This window comes from Corapipo altera, unplaced genomic scaffold (assembly GCF_003945725.1).
Source record: "Corapipo altera isolate COAL_440 unplaced genomic scaffold, ASM394572v1 62, whole genome shotgun sequence".
NCBI classification, from domain to species: domain Eukaryota; kingdom Metazoa; phylum Chordata; class Aves; order Passeriformes; family Pipridae; genus Corapipo; species Corapipo altera.
The window spans coordinates 1,383,939-1,398,163 of record NW_020884894.1 but is presented as its reverse complement, the minus strand read 5'-3'; the positions used below and the strand labels follow the sequence as shown (position 1 = coordinate 1,398,163).

Genomic DNA, 14,225 nt, shown 5'->3' with positions numbered 1-14,225 from the left:
CTCCTCCTTGAGATGAGTTGGTAAAGATCAAACATTATTTGCATGAGGTTTCCAGTGAATTTTTGCCAGAGGACAAAGGGCTGTATGGGCCAAGAAAAACCAGAAGCTCTACAAGTGTAGGAGGACTGTGTTTGTTGGCTGAGTTTGGGAATAAGTTAAAGTCAGACTAAAGAGCCAACAGCAGCTGTTTCTCAATTTTTTATTATTTTTTTTTTTTAATCCCAGCACAGCATGCAAATAATTTGCTATGGACTTGAACTGGAGAAGCCAAGTATATAGTACTGTGGAACTGAAATCCAAAAAATATAATATTTCAGGTTAGGAGACCTGTAGCTGCTAAGCCAAAACCACTGTTTGCATTCAATTTTCTGGCTTGATCACAAGCACTCTTTCTTCCTGATACACTTAAGTAAAATGTGCAGGTATTGCACTTCCTTGGCTTTTTTCAATGCATACAAATATCTGCATAATGTTTTAGCACTACCACCAGACTTTACCACCAGCAAAATCTTTTTTTGTTTGTTTGTTTATTTGTTAGAGTGCAATGACGATTTCTGCCCCTGGATGTACCTGGAGTTTGCTGAAACATTTTGACTAGTACTCCCAACATATTCTCACAAAACTGATCAGCTGCTCTGAGACAAAAATGCCACTGCTCCCTGCCTGTACACATCATTTGGACAGGTAGAAAGAGAGAAGTTGTACAGACTACAGATGATGTAAAAATAACCTACAAAATATTACCTACTAAGAGGAATGGTATCATACTTACTTGAGCCGCTCTGTAGCTGTTGGAGTTGACCATTGTGCTTTCCCTCAAAACCTTTCCTCCATTAATCTCTCATATCTACAGTTTTGATAGGCTTTTCCACAGAGCATGCAAGGAACACATTGCTCTCCACATATCCATTAGAAGTTCATATGGGGCATCTTCTTTGGAGGCATTTTTAATCCAGCATGAATTCCTTAGCATGATCACACTATACCACCTTCCAAATGGCTGGGAAAATCCACATTATCTTGGATGAGTGGTCCTAAATGCAGATCTGATTTTCCAAAGAGACAGGCAGAAAGACAAGTATTTTCAAAGAATATTTATTGTTATGGTAGCTAAGGTGAAGAGTTTCAGAGTTACTTTAGGCCAAATTCAGGACTAACACAAGAAGAAAGAACTAGAAAAAGTGCAACAGCCTGTACCCTGTTTTCTTATTTTTTTAAAGACCAAAGTATCATAAAATATTTTATATAAATAGGTAATGAAACCAAAGGGACATGACCAATTAAAATGCACATAATTTTAAGAGAGAAAATGCAGATCAATTAAGACGATGTTTCAACCCTATGGTAATTTACATTAGCTGAGGATCTGTCCCTAAATATTTCAGCAGCAGTCTTGACACTTCCTTTGCCCCTCCTAATTTAAGACTTTAAAGGCACTTTGCAGTTCAACAGTCCAGAGTAAGAGAAACTCTACTGCATGCTGCTTCTGGGTGATAACACAGCCATCATCTGCACCAAGAACAACAACATAATAGTGTGGGCTTTCTCAAAGATAGAGTGAAGAATAACTACCTAACTATAATCACAAAGGTAATTTTAGCTAAGTAAAATACAATTACACTAGCCAGAATTTCTTTTGGACATGATTAGTAACAAACGTTCCTTGTCCTGTGAAAATGTGCCAGGAAATTTTAATTGACTGCAAGTATCCAAGGCTGCCATTAAACACATCATCTGAAAGATGAATTTATTTGGCCCACACTTAACTACCATGTAACCTGCTTTATGGTTTACAAGATGGAATGATTTTGTTTTACATGACAGTTATTGGGCCTAATTCTACTCGCAGTTATGCCAGCGAAAAATTTGGAACAAGTCCATTAAAGTCAATGGCTCTGTAAAATCAGAGTAAAATTAGACTCAGGCCCATCATGCAATGTAATAATAACTGATACTACAAACTAGGCCAGTTTCTGCTTTTCCAGTTGGTAGCAAGTGGAACCAAGCACTAGATATCACATTATTCTAAGATAAAAGATACCTAAGACTTGGCCCTTCTCCAGAGACCCAGGCTCATGTACTTCATCTGACACGACACACCGTGTGATGAGAGCACTGCAGGGATCTTTATTCCCTGGCACTTTGGGAGGACAACATAGTGAAAATGGAGAAGAAAAATGAGGAATTCAGAAAGGGATTTTTGATTATAATAACACTTGTAAATCACTTCAGAATAACAGATCCTCTTTTTTAATATCAAAAGTTTGAGTCGCTTTCTCTTATATGGTTTGAGCTTATTGTTTCTTGTGAGTTCAAGGTTTTCCACAGCTTGAGATGGGGCAGGACTTTGTTTTCTGTTTCCTGACAAGGTTATTATGCTATACAAAATAGTTTTTCTCCCTGTGTGGACTTCTCCTTTTTCACTGTTTCTTCGCCTTCCTGGGGACAGCAGTACAGAAACAGGCTTAATGAATGTGTCTGCTTCTGGGGTGCTTTCAAAAGGAATGTCCTAACTTTCAGTACTTACTTCCATGCAAAGGAACATCCTTTTAGGGTTTCCTGGAATGAAGAATCACATCTTACACCTAAAAATAAAAGATTAGGGTGATTAATGTGACACAGTATAAAATGACAAACATTTTCCACTGCCCACTACCAGTTTCCATGATCTCCAAATACCAAATAGTTAACATGCAATAACTCATACCCTGCTATTCTACCTGATAGAAGCTTTCTTTTTATATCAATCATTAACATAATGTAATATATTTATTGTAATATTCAAATCAGAAGCCCAAATATATAACAGGACTATAAAAATACTAGTAAGTGAAGTTTACTTTCAGCATCTGGTGAAGATATGCTCTAACAGTGTAAGTTATCAGGTGGAGGATTTTTGCTGTTGTTTTCTTTTACATTGTTGTTCTAAAAATAGTAATTTTAATATATACTCAATTTGGAAGCTTTTGAACAAAATTAGACATACAGTTTATTCACAATCTGTACTCTACAAATTGAGCCCAGCATTAGGCCAATGTACTTAGCACAGCTCTGGACCAGAGACAGTGGGAGAAGAAAGGAATTAGAAAGGAAATAAGATGCTGTATCAAGATAGGCACATTGGGATTTGTTCCCCTGCTTAAGAAATGAACTAGATTATTATTGCTTTCTTGGGAAAGTCACACTCTGAACAAACACAAGCCAGTGTTTCTTGTCCTTTTTCTTCTGTTGTTGGTCTTGCTCATTGCTTGAGTTTTGAGACTGCAAACTGTTGTTAACCAACAGCTTTACAAGGACCACATGTATATGAAAAACAGTGCTCCCTTCCCAAGTCTACTGACAACCAGCTGATTTGAAAAAGTGTGTTTCTATCTATTACAGCACATGTACAGGTTGATAGCATTCAAATGACCCCATTTATGTTAGGACTGGTAAAGTAATATTCTATTATTTCATTGAAAATAAAATGTGTTGAGACATTTCATGTTGTTTTTCATCTTCCTTCTGTTTCAATATTACTTTAACTGTGATTTGTGCCATCTAACAACTAAAGGTTATCCAAAATAATTGTTGCACATTACATCCATTGCATTAAAGATGATCTGTGTTTATAAAACAAGATTTTTTTATGAATAAAATACATTGAGAAAATATAACTGTCTCAACAGCAATTCTGTCAGTTAAAAATACAGTGATATAGCTTGAATTTCTACACTTCAGTGCATCTCTTGAGGGAGCGAAATGCTTATTAGATGGCAGCATGTGTTATTCCCCAAATCTTCTTTTATATGCCTATTTCAAGTGTTTGATTATTGCCTGGCTAATAATAGGTGCTTCATCAGTTAAAGAACAGAAAGAAAAGACCAGATAAGATAGTGTAAATTGTAGCATGTAATTGTTCACTGACTGTCATTGAAAAGGTTCAGCTGCTACTGTATGACAATCTTGCTCTGATGTCTGCAGCCACTGTTTCATGTAACAGCAATTAAAGCTGTGGGAATTGGGAAAAACTCACCCACAGAGACCAATCCCGCCCCATTAATTTTTAAGTGCACAGAGTACTCCAGAGGACAGAAGAGCCCACCTGGGGCCAGTGAAAACACATCACACCAGTCACTGATTTATTGGCATCAGGAAATGGGTGGTGAAAAGGCTGTCAACTTCCCTAGTCTGACTTGCACAGGTCATTCCCTGTCTTTTCTTCTGCTTCTTCACCTTGGTCATCCCAGTAACCTCATGGAGACATTTGGTTGCATCCTACATTGAACCTGCCCAGAACTGAATCTGAATTGAATCTGGATGGAGGCAAAGAGACTGGTAGCTAAAACCCCTTCCTGAGGCTCTGCTATGAAGAAGGATTTTGAGAGCATGGCAGTTTTGCAAAATAGAGCAATGAAGGCCTTCTGAGCCAACCACAAATAGAGGAGTGTGTTGCAGAAACAAATGGACGGAAACAAAACCCCCAAAAGCTGCCCAGAAAATAGTAAGATATGAAGGAACTGAAGTAAGAAGTTACTCTTAGAGTCTGATGATTTTACCTATTCAGAGCTGGTCTTCATGGGAAAGAAATGGATAACGTGACTCTCTAAATGAAAAATACGTGGCTGATCCCCAAGCCTCCAAAGATTTTAATGAAGTGACTGGAGATGGACCTGTGTAGTACAAATGGGAAGCATTTCAGCTGCTCTTCTTCCTCTCTAATGTCAACAAATACCTCAGAGCTAGACTGGAAGCACCACCAGCACCCCTGGTCTCAGTGACAAAGACTACACAGTGATTGTGGAGCAGAAGAAAATGTATGTCTGTACTTCTATCAGTGCCAGCTCACAGGCTCGCTGTGCTCACACCATCCTGCCCCGTTGCTTTCACCCACTCAGACCACTCACAAATTACTGTGGGCCATTCTGCAATAAGCCAATTTTGTTATCCAACCCTTTAACACTTAGAGAAGCCTTTTTATCCAGCAACAACATAGCAGGGAAGGTGCCAACAGATCCAAATGGGCTCTGGAATGATTTATTCATCCTGGGCTTCTAAGCCTCTTTTCCTCAGCATTAATACTAAGATTAATGTGTCCCATCAGTGCTGTGCCAACAGGAACTTTAATAGAAGCAAGAACAACTAGTTGGCTTGGCTTTCTTTCTACTTAAGGTTAGAACATAATAAAAACAGCAGCCTACAAAGACTTTTGCTTTAATTTCCTTATTACTTTACAAAATGAAAATATTTAAATTAAATTTAATGAAAAAACACAGATTACAGGAACAGAGGTACATCACTGGCTAAAGTAATTAATTAGCCAATTTTTAAAAGGATAAATGTAATCTATTTGCATATTTTAAATGTTGCATATGCACCTTAAAACTTTCTAATAACCTTGTGCAGACAGGTGTATTTGTACCAAAGCACAACATATATAATGCTTAGGAAGGATTCATAATGATCATGACCGACATCAAAAGAGTACATGACAGACATGATGTAGCTACAAATTTACATTAAAGAATTTGTTAGACATAAAGGAATAATTGTTCATATAAGTATTGTCAAACTTGCGTCCCTTTCAAATCTCTTTACCCACATTTATTGCCAGGGACAATACAAGTATACCATGATAATGGTCTTGGAAGTGTGGACACTTGCTCTTTATTTCACATATTCTCTTAAAGTCTTCAGCTGCCAACAAACCACAACAAGATGGGCTAGATTTTGCCCAGGATGACTTTGTGCTTAAGAAGTCCTTTTCTCTACTAACTCTTAAGCTGCACAGCTTTTACACCCTAGGTCCTCAAATCTCCAACTTGAAAATGAAAGCCCATCAAAGTATGTCCAGCCTAGCTTGAAGAATACCTAATGAATGCTATTTGAAAATATAGCAAATTAAAAAGCAACCAAAACCTCTGTTCCAGGAGTCGCTGAGACAGTTTAGTGACATTCTAACAAACTGCAGTGTAACAAAATCATCTAAATGGACTATGAATGAAACTACAGACTGTGCATTGCATATCTGAATGCATAAAGTAGATCCCTTTGGCATGGAACTGCCTAAGCCATTTAACAGTAAGCTTTCAAATTAAATCCTGATCACATTGCTGTACTACAAAATGTTACCATTTCTACCTGAGAGATGCTTTAAGTTCTTTTTCTTAAGGTCACCAACCTTCCTGCCTTCTTTTGTGGAAAAAAGTATGTATGAGTGCTCACATACTTCACTTTTCTTCCCTCCCATCCCCTGGACCATTTGTTCACCCAACTCAGGCACAGAAACTGCAGAATGTCTGGGTGGTGGTGATGGGTGAGTGGAGCAGAAACTCCATTTCCCCCTAAAAGGCAGAGGTCGCTCAACTGAAAGAACAGAAAGGCCTTTTATTCCTATAAAGAAAAGCAGAGGAAAAAGCTCTTCACAGTGAAGATGAAAAATATTTTATTTGAATCCTGGGAAGAACTTGTTCTTCTTACACTAGAGAATAGTCTATTCACAGCACAACTTGAATAGCCTTCAGCTTTTCAATGTCCACAACTGGCAAGAAGATACATTTTTACATTTATTTTTATTTTTATAAATCATTTTATGATCCCAATATGCAAGCCAGATGAAGACATTTCATGTTATGCCATTCAAATGAGGAAGTTTAAATTTTTTAATCATCTTGGACACTTAGATTTTAAACTTTACCTATTTGGCTTTTATTACAATATTAGTATAGTGTAGACTTTAATCAGTTGCCTCAAATTTTTAATGATTACTTGCATACTCCTATAAAAAGTAGGACTTTCAACTGGCAGAAAAAAACCCTGGGAATGTAAATTATACCTACAGATCTTTTCGTTTTTTCCTTTCATGAAAAATCCTTATAATCATTTTGAAAATTCTTTAATATTCATTTCCTAGAAATACAGGAATTGTAATCCTTGAATTGCCAACAATCTGTCTCTACAAATAGCAAATGCTTGCAAAAAATGCTATACAATGTTAGTTGGTAATATAAATGAAATGTTTTCTGTCTAATGTTTTATTAGACACACTACATAAATCAGTCAACAATGTAAAAATTGAGAACTGTAAATTGTAACATTGACACTTAGCACAGAGAAGTTTCAAATGGGGTAATTTTATAATTTCTTTAATCAAAGGACACAAACAATATCATGTGACATATTTAACCTAAGCAGAGAGGTGAAGATTTGATTAGGAGTACCTACATTTAAAACCAGAGTTCTCAGTTTATTCAGTTCTTAGTGAATATCAGCAAAATGCAAATTCAGAATGCCACAGTCAGAACAAAAATTTCCTGCTTACAAATTGTCAGACTTTTCATTATAAGTTTTACATTTTGTGAAGACTCCTGCTATTAAGCTTTTTACTAATTAATAAACAGTGGCAGACATATACTATTGCTGATACTAATCTGACAATAATAATTCTTTTTAATTAATAAATATGACTTTTTTTCTGTTATAAGAAGTTGAAAAGAGAGATAGACCCATTGAGCCCAAGTAGAATGATTTAATCTAGTTTCTGCACTGAGCTTGGAAAAAACACATTAGATAAATGGCTTGAGGAATCAACCTACCTCTCAATTTTATTTTAGCAGCTGAAACTCCAACCAGCAGCTTCTTGTTAAATCCTATGCTCATCTGTATTTGAAATAAGAGTAGACCAAAAGTCTGGTCTTTTCTAACTAAAGGTGGATGGTCTGCCTCTACCTTCCTGCATTGAGTTGTTTTCTGTTACAAGTTATTAGGTTTTGTTGGGAGGAAATAAAATGCCATCCACAAGTCCTATTTTATTTCTATACCATCTTCACTTCTTCATTTTACCATGGCTGTTCTTTTGCTCATTTGCATTTCCCATCTCATGCTACCTTTGAATAATGACTGAAGACAATTTGTCCCAGTTGAATACCCCTGATTTTGAGAAAGTCTGATTATGGATCGAAATATGGTGAAACAGATCACCACTATAAAGACTCCAAAGTATGTAACAATCCAGGCTGAGATGTCTTACAGGATGAGCCTACTTGATCTTGACAACTGAGAGCAGAATGTGGTTGGCACCAATAGGATTATTTCATTTTTTTAGAGGAGATCTACCCAGGGTAACAGGGAGCCCTACAATTATATTTTTCTGAACTAGTCAAACCATTTCTAATTAATTATGATGGTTTCAGCTAAAACTTTCCAGATGAGCAGTTCAAGCTGGACTCAATACTGAACAATCATTGTGTTACTGAAATGCTCTGGTATATTCCAAGTCCTAACTTTTGGATTCAATGAGAATACCAAAAAATGAGCAGCATGTGTTATCTCAATCCAGGAGATTTATAAAACTCAGATATCTTGTGATTTTGTTGCATCTTTAGCAGGACAAAAATTCTTTTTCACCCCCTTCACTTTTGCAAAATTCCCCCCTTGTTGCGTCTTAAAAATGTCAGACATACTTTACTGTTTCCAAATAAACACATCATTTTTGGCAGAATTAGTAGACAAGAAAGGTAAGGGCACTGTTGTTATAGGAGTTCATATAAAAAGCAAATTTTAATGTTTTAAAATTTAAGACTTTCCTAAAGTTTTAAAGTACATCCTCCCTGACTCCATCTGTACTGTTGTCAAAAGCATTATGTAGTGTCCCTTTGGAAAAGTAAATCTGATTAATTAGCATCAGTCTCCATTCTAGAATTCAACAGCTATATAAACAGCCATAGACTTTTCTTAACACATATTCTATTATTGTTTTCATCATTGTTATACTCTAAAATTATTTAATTGTTTAACCATTGTGTTCTGTGCATTGTTTGGAAAGTTTGTCAAGTGAACAGAATTTTTCTTAGTGTTCTAGAATGACACTGAAACAGACTTTTTCTTCAGAATTGTTCTAACACACTATAAAAAAGTAGGATTGCTTTTAAGTAGCAATTCTTCACATAAAGGGAAAAACAGGAGAAAGACTCAAAACAACTGAGAACATGAAAATGCCACAAAACAGTTTGTGTTGCAGTACTCTATTTCAACAGAAAGTTTGTGCCATTCCTGATATCAATGGCATAAAAAAGGCTGTTTTCATAGCTGTTGAGCAAGTCTGTGGTGGTTCCAACTGCACTTCTTCAGCAAAAACCTCTCCCTGCATGGTAACAGCACTTGGACATTGACTCTGTCACAGAGGTCTGGCTTTTGTGCAAGAAGCCGAGGTAAGAAGTTGGAGGCCACTCCCCACAGAAATCCCCACATCTCACAGAAATTACTGCTTTCAAGGCACTGCTCCCCCATATCTTTGCTGTTTTCAGTTCACAGGCAAAGCAGGACTACAGCTCTCAACCAGCAGCAAGGAAGGTGCTCAGGAAGGATTCACATCACCAGCTCCTCCTGGTGCCTGCTGACTGTGCCCGTGAGAGGCAGCTCATACTGCCTGCACTGCACCAGCCTAATGCTGGAATTGCAAAGGCTTCAGGTTTTAGCCCTGGAAATCTAACACCTTTCTTTAATATTCACTTCATATAAGCAATTTCAGAACTCCCCTGGTACTCTGCACAATTTCAGCTAACACGTAGCTCCATTAAAAACTAAGAGAGCAAGAGTATGTGTTTACTTCCATATTAATACCCACAGAAATTCTTCAACTGTGAACTGCAAAGGTAAATATAAATCAGGGGGGAAAAAAAGGCAAACCCTCCCAATGTTCACTTGCTTGTAACAAAAAAAGCAGGATTTCAGCATTCACCAGAGCAACCATAAATAACATGGCCATCTCTAATTTGGCCTCCAATATCTGACCAACCTTGATTTATCCACAGACAAAACCAAGCATCTCTAATTTGCTAACCAATCACTGCAATTCTTTTCTTACCAACCAATAATTCTGCCATCTCTAATTTACCAATAAATAATTCTGCACTCTCAAATTTACTAACCGATAATGTGACCAATTTGCTGACCAATGATTGTGTCACCTGGTAATAGTGCCCCTAGCAAACAGTAATTTGCCAAGCAATATTTGGACCTTTTCCCCCCCAGCAATAAAGAACTGTAGTGGTCTTTGATTCAGTATCTGCTGTGTTGCTCTGAAACTGCTTAATGTCGATAGTGAGGCTTTTTACAAAGTGTTTGCTTTATGTAGGAATATTTGACTGCTTAGAAATTGCACAGGTCTCTCTTAAATGTCCATGAACTGGAATATTGTCTTCCCTTTCAGCAGTATTAGGGTTTGAGGGAAGCTTCTTTTTTCTGCTCGCAGTGTTCCTCGGTATATTGCAAACTCCTCTGTCAGTACTGTTGACATCACGCTGGGATTTGGCGACAACTCCACAGTGCTTGGACAGTGTGCATGGGTAAAGCAGTGACACTGCTAGCCAGCTCTGTCACTCTGCTGACCTTACCACCCAAGTTGATCCTGTCTGGGCAGAGATTTGAGCAGAAGGAGTTCATATATAAATCCACATGATTGATTTGTTTTTTCTAATTTCTACATCCCTTTGCCTTGTGCGAAAAAAAAGGCCTTGAGTTATTGGTTCCTTTAAACAATAATAACGGCATTTTGAAGTCATCTAGTAAGTTCTGCAATCAGTTTTACCTCCAAGAAATGTTGCCAGTTTTGTGTCATTTTATTAGTTCATATTTAAGCCATCAGCAAACTCAACATTAGCTCAGTGACCAGCCACTCTAAGGGCCATTTTACAAGGAAAGTCTCCAGAGAAAAAGGGCATAGCAGGCGTGACCATCAGTCCTGAAATTAGTAGAAAATTTCCAAGCTCCAAGCCACTGGCTCAGAGAGCTACAGAAAATAAAATGTCTACAGGTTGCGGGTGAAATTATTGCAAAACTATACAACAGAATATTAACACAGATAGAGATTGAGTTTGGCCTCAACTCTGTTAAAAAGACAGTAACTGCACCAGCTCATCATATATTGTTCCTTGTAACCAACCTACTAGTGCAGTTTACAGATAATTTATTGCATATTCCAAAGAAATGTATTGCATTTTTTCAAGAAACATTAATTCCAAAACAGAATAAAATTTTGAGATTTCTAGCTTTTACAAGAAAAAAAAAAAGACCCTTGCATTTTAAATTCATATAAAAATATGAACTGGTGATTGGAAGCAGTACACATGAAGCACATTCTAAAACTGCATAGCAGGTCCCCTTCTTTATCCTTTTCTTTCCCATCTTGTGGAATAAGTGCAGTCTAAGCAACACTATTGCTTCTCACTTTTTTCTTCCTGAAGTCTCCTGGGTTTCTTGAAAGCAGAGGCAGAAATGCCATTCTGGGTGGCTATTCCTTTAGAGGAGGTTGTGAATAGGGAAAGTTAGCCAAGAAGGAAAGGGAGTTGGCCAAGAAGGCAGGAATTCCCAGAAGCCCAGAGGTTTGGTATGTTTTACGTTCTCTTGGTGCTGGAGGAACAAGCATAATACAACTGGAGCTTTACTAAAGCTGATTTCTTGAACCTAGTTATCTGACAAAAGTAAAATATAAAAACTCACTGAGTGTTAAGGATAAGTAACAACTCTGATGTTAGCTTCAGTAGTATTGCTGGTAAAGATTTCAAATAGCCACAACATTAGGGGGTTTTCCACAAAAATATTTGGTTTACAAGCTTGGACTTCTTTTCAGTGGCAAACATTTCACTGGCCAATACTGGAAAGATTAACTTGAATACAAAAAGCAGCACTGTTTAGCTGGTGAGCCTGAAAAGTAGATGTGATAAGGTAAAGGCATTAAGAATGTGTTTTGGATGCATTTCATCCTTCTTTAAAGTGGAAGAGGGTGGCAAAATATCATAAGTAGGAGATGGAACTTGCTGAAGCCTAACATGTGAATGAAAGACAACTGCACAGGACAAGGCACGATGAACGTGAGAGTGGAAATCTAAGGACTAACAGAGGGACAAGATGTCAGTTAAGAGGCAAAGTGACAGAAAACAGGAATATGTTTACACCTTGAAAGATGAAACAAGTTTCTAGATGTGTGTAGCTGCCTGTTTCTCACTTCAAAAGTGGCATGAGAGAAAAATGTACCTGTCCAGGAGTTCCTCAGTTTGTTTAACAGTATGCACACAAGCACATCCACAAGGTTACAGAGGATAGTGTGAAGAGAAGCGTCAAAGGATAAAACACATTAAAAACACATAAGTATATGGTATAACTATAATGTGTTACATTGGGAGGGAACACAAGGATTGATGCAGGTGGGAAGATGGTTTTGTCTTGTCTGGTTAAATTTTCTACATTAGAGTACTATTGATTTTCCTAAGTATATAGGATACTGTATATACCCCATTCTGCTACCCTTACACAGGTTAATTCTTTTATCCATTTCAAACGTGGTCAATCAATAACAGTGATCAGGTAGGTTGTGAAATTGCCTGGAAAACACATCCACAAAGTAAACCCAATACATTGGCCTGTCTATGTGACTTAAAGCTTAGCACAGCATTGAAAATCACTAATGGAACACTGTGCAGTTTGTTCATGCTACGAGCAGTCAAGAATCATGCATAATGTAATAGTGCATCTGCTAACAGCAGCTCACACAAGCTAATTTAATCTTGTTTTACACTAGACACAAGGAATTAATCTTTAAAGCTGCTCCCGTGATTCTCTTTGGTCCTTAAAATATCGAGGGTCTTTCCACCTCCCCATTTACAATACTGTAAAGGGATACATTTCGGTTATCATCAAGTATTTACACTTCATCTACATTAGCTGGAAAATGGATGCAACTCCATAATTTATCAGTCCTAAAAAGCACATTGCTGGCCCAGTCCGGAAGCTGTGTTTTGTGCTGTAGCATTTGAAACTAGTATTAAGTCTCAGACTCTACTGTGGAAGTTAGATCACCTAAGTAATTAATATTTGAAAATAAATAAATTACTTTTTTTTCTCAAGTTTAACTTGTCAGTATTAATTACATGAGACTGTGTCACAGCTTACCTTTAATAATATTATTATTATCTTAACTACTTGTATTGCTACAGTGCTATTGTGTTTGCTACTGTGCAAATGCTGAAAAAGACAGTCTTCACCTGAAATAACTTATCACCCCAGTAAAAACAAAGGTACAGATAGATTGGAGAGTAAGTACACAAGGAAAAAAAACAAAAACAATATTGATGATAAAGACAGGAAATAAAATACTCATACATAGTAAACCTCACTTTTGCAAGATTTCAATTTGGGAGCTTGATCGTGAGTTTTTGGACCTACAGCCAAAGAGAAATTTCAGGAGGGCTTTAGAAGACAACAATGAATTACCTTTGCAAATGGTCATGGCAAGCTTCTTGTGAGCATGAGGAAGGCTGACAGAGAGAAATGCTCATAGGAAAAAGTAACAAGTGGGAGGTGGAAACTAGGCACTCATTACTCATCAAGATTGGTGAGGCATATGATGTCTTGATACTGAGAGCAGGATGATAGATAACGGGAAAGGAAAGAGTGAACATGAAAACAAGTATTTTACTACAAGTGTGATGGAGCTAATGGAAGAAAAACAAGGGAGGAGGGAAAGAAATAGTCTAGGTAAACAGACTTTGCAAAAGGTTTCTGATCATGTGCAAGTGAAATAATATTATATTTAAAGAAATAGTGTGCAATAATGAAAGGAGGAGGATGAGAACCTGGGAAAGAGTTTATGCTGTAGATGGGACAGGACAGACTCCCTGAAATGGTCAGAGAAATAATCAACAGGACCAAGACGTGGTCTGGCCATCAAATATTTAGGTTAACAGACGGTGAGAGTAAGTGACAGCAAGTGACAGTACCAGGACATTAGACACTGCAGTCCACAAGAGATATGCTGAAAAGAAGTTTCATTGTTGTAAACAGTTTTCAGCAAAAGTTTAAAATTCTGCTTTAACTGTGATATATTGAACATCCATGGGAAAACATTAGATGGTGACAGGCCAGTATAATATACATCAAAGAAGGCAGAAGTAAGCCCAGGAGGAATAATTGTCGAGTTCCTATTTGTGGACTATATCTTAAAGCTAACATACAGAAAGAAGAGCAAAGTGCAAGCAAAGGACACACGAAGATGAAGAGCTAGTGCAACTTCCCTGGTTATTGCAGAGGGGGCTGGTCAAGAGGACCTTTAAAGGCCTGCTCCAAACTCAGCTATTCTGATTCTATAAGGCCAAACTCCTTGGAATCAAATGAGGAAGCCTAAAATTGATTTAGAGAACATCATCAGAAAGTAATTCACCAGATTTAGAGAAGACAGAGAAGGAAAACGA

At 37.3% G+C, this 14,225-nt stretch overlaps 1 long non-coding RNA gene across 1 annotated transcript in view; it reads right to left on the bottom strand.

Moving 5' to 3' along the window:
- Positions 1-778: 778 nt before the first annotated feature.
- The window catches only part of LOC113948839, a 100,000-nt gene continuing 86,553 nt past the window's right edge, over positions 779-14,225 (bottom strand). Inside the window, exons 3-5 of the long non-coding RNA XR_003528251.1 lie at positions 2,528-2,585; positions 2,217-2,439; positions 779-1,046 (exon numbers count right to left, since the gene is read on the bottom strand). This is a non-coding gene — a long non-coding RNA (uncharacterized LOC113948839). The remainder of the gene's footprint in view (positions 1,047-2,216; positions 2,440-2,527; positions 2,586-14,225) is intronic.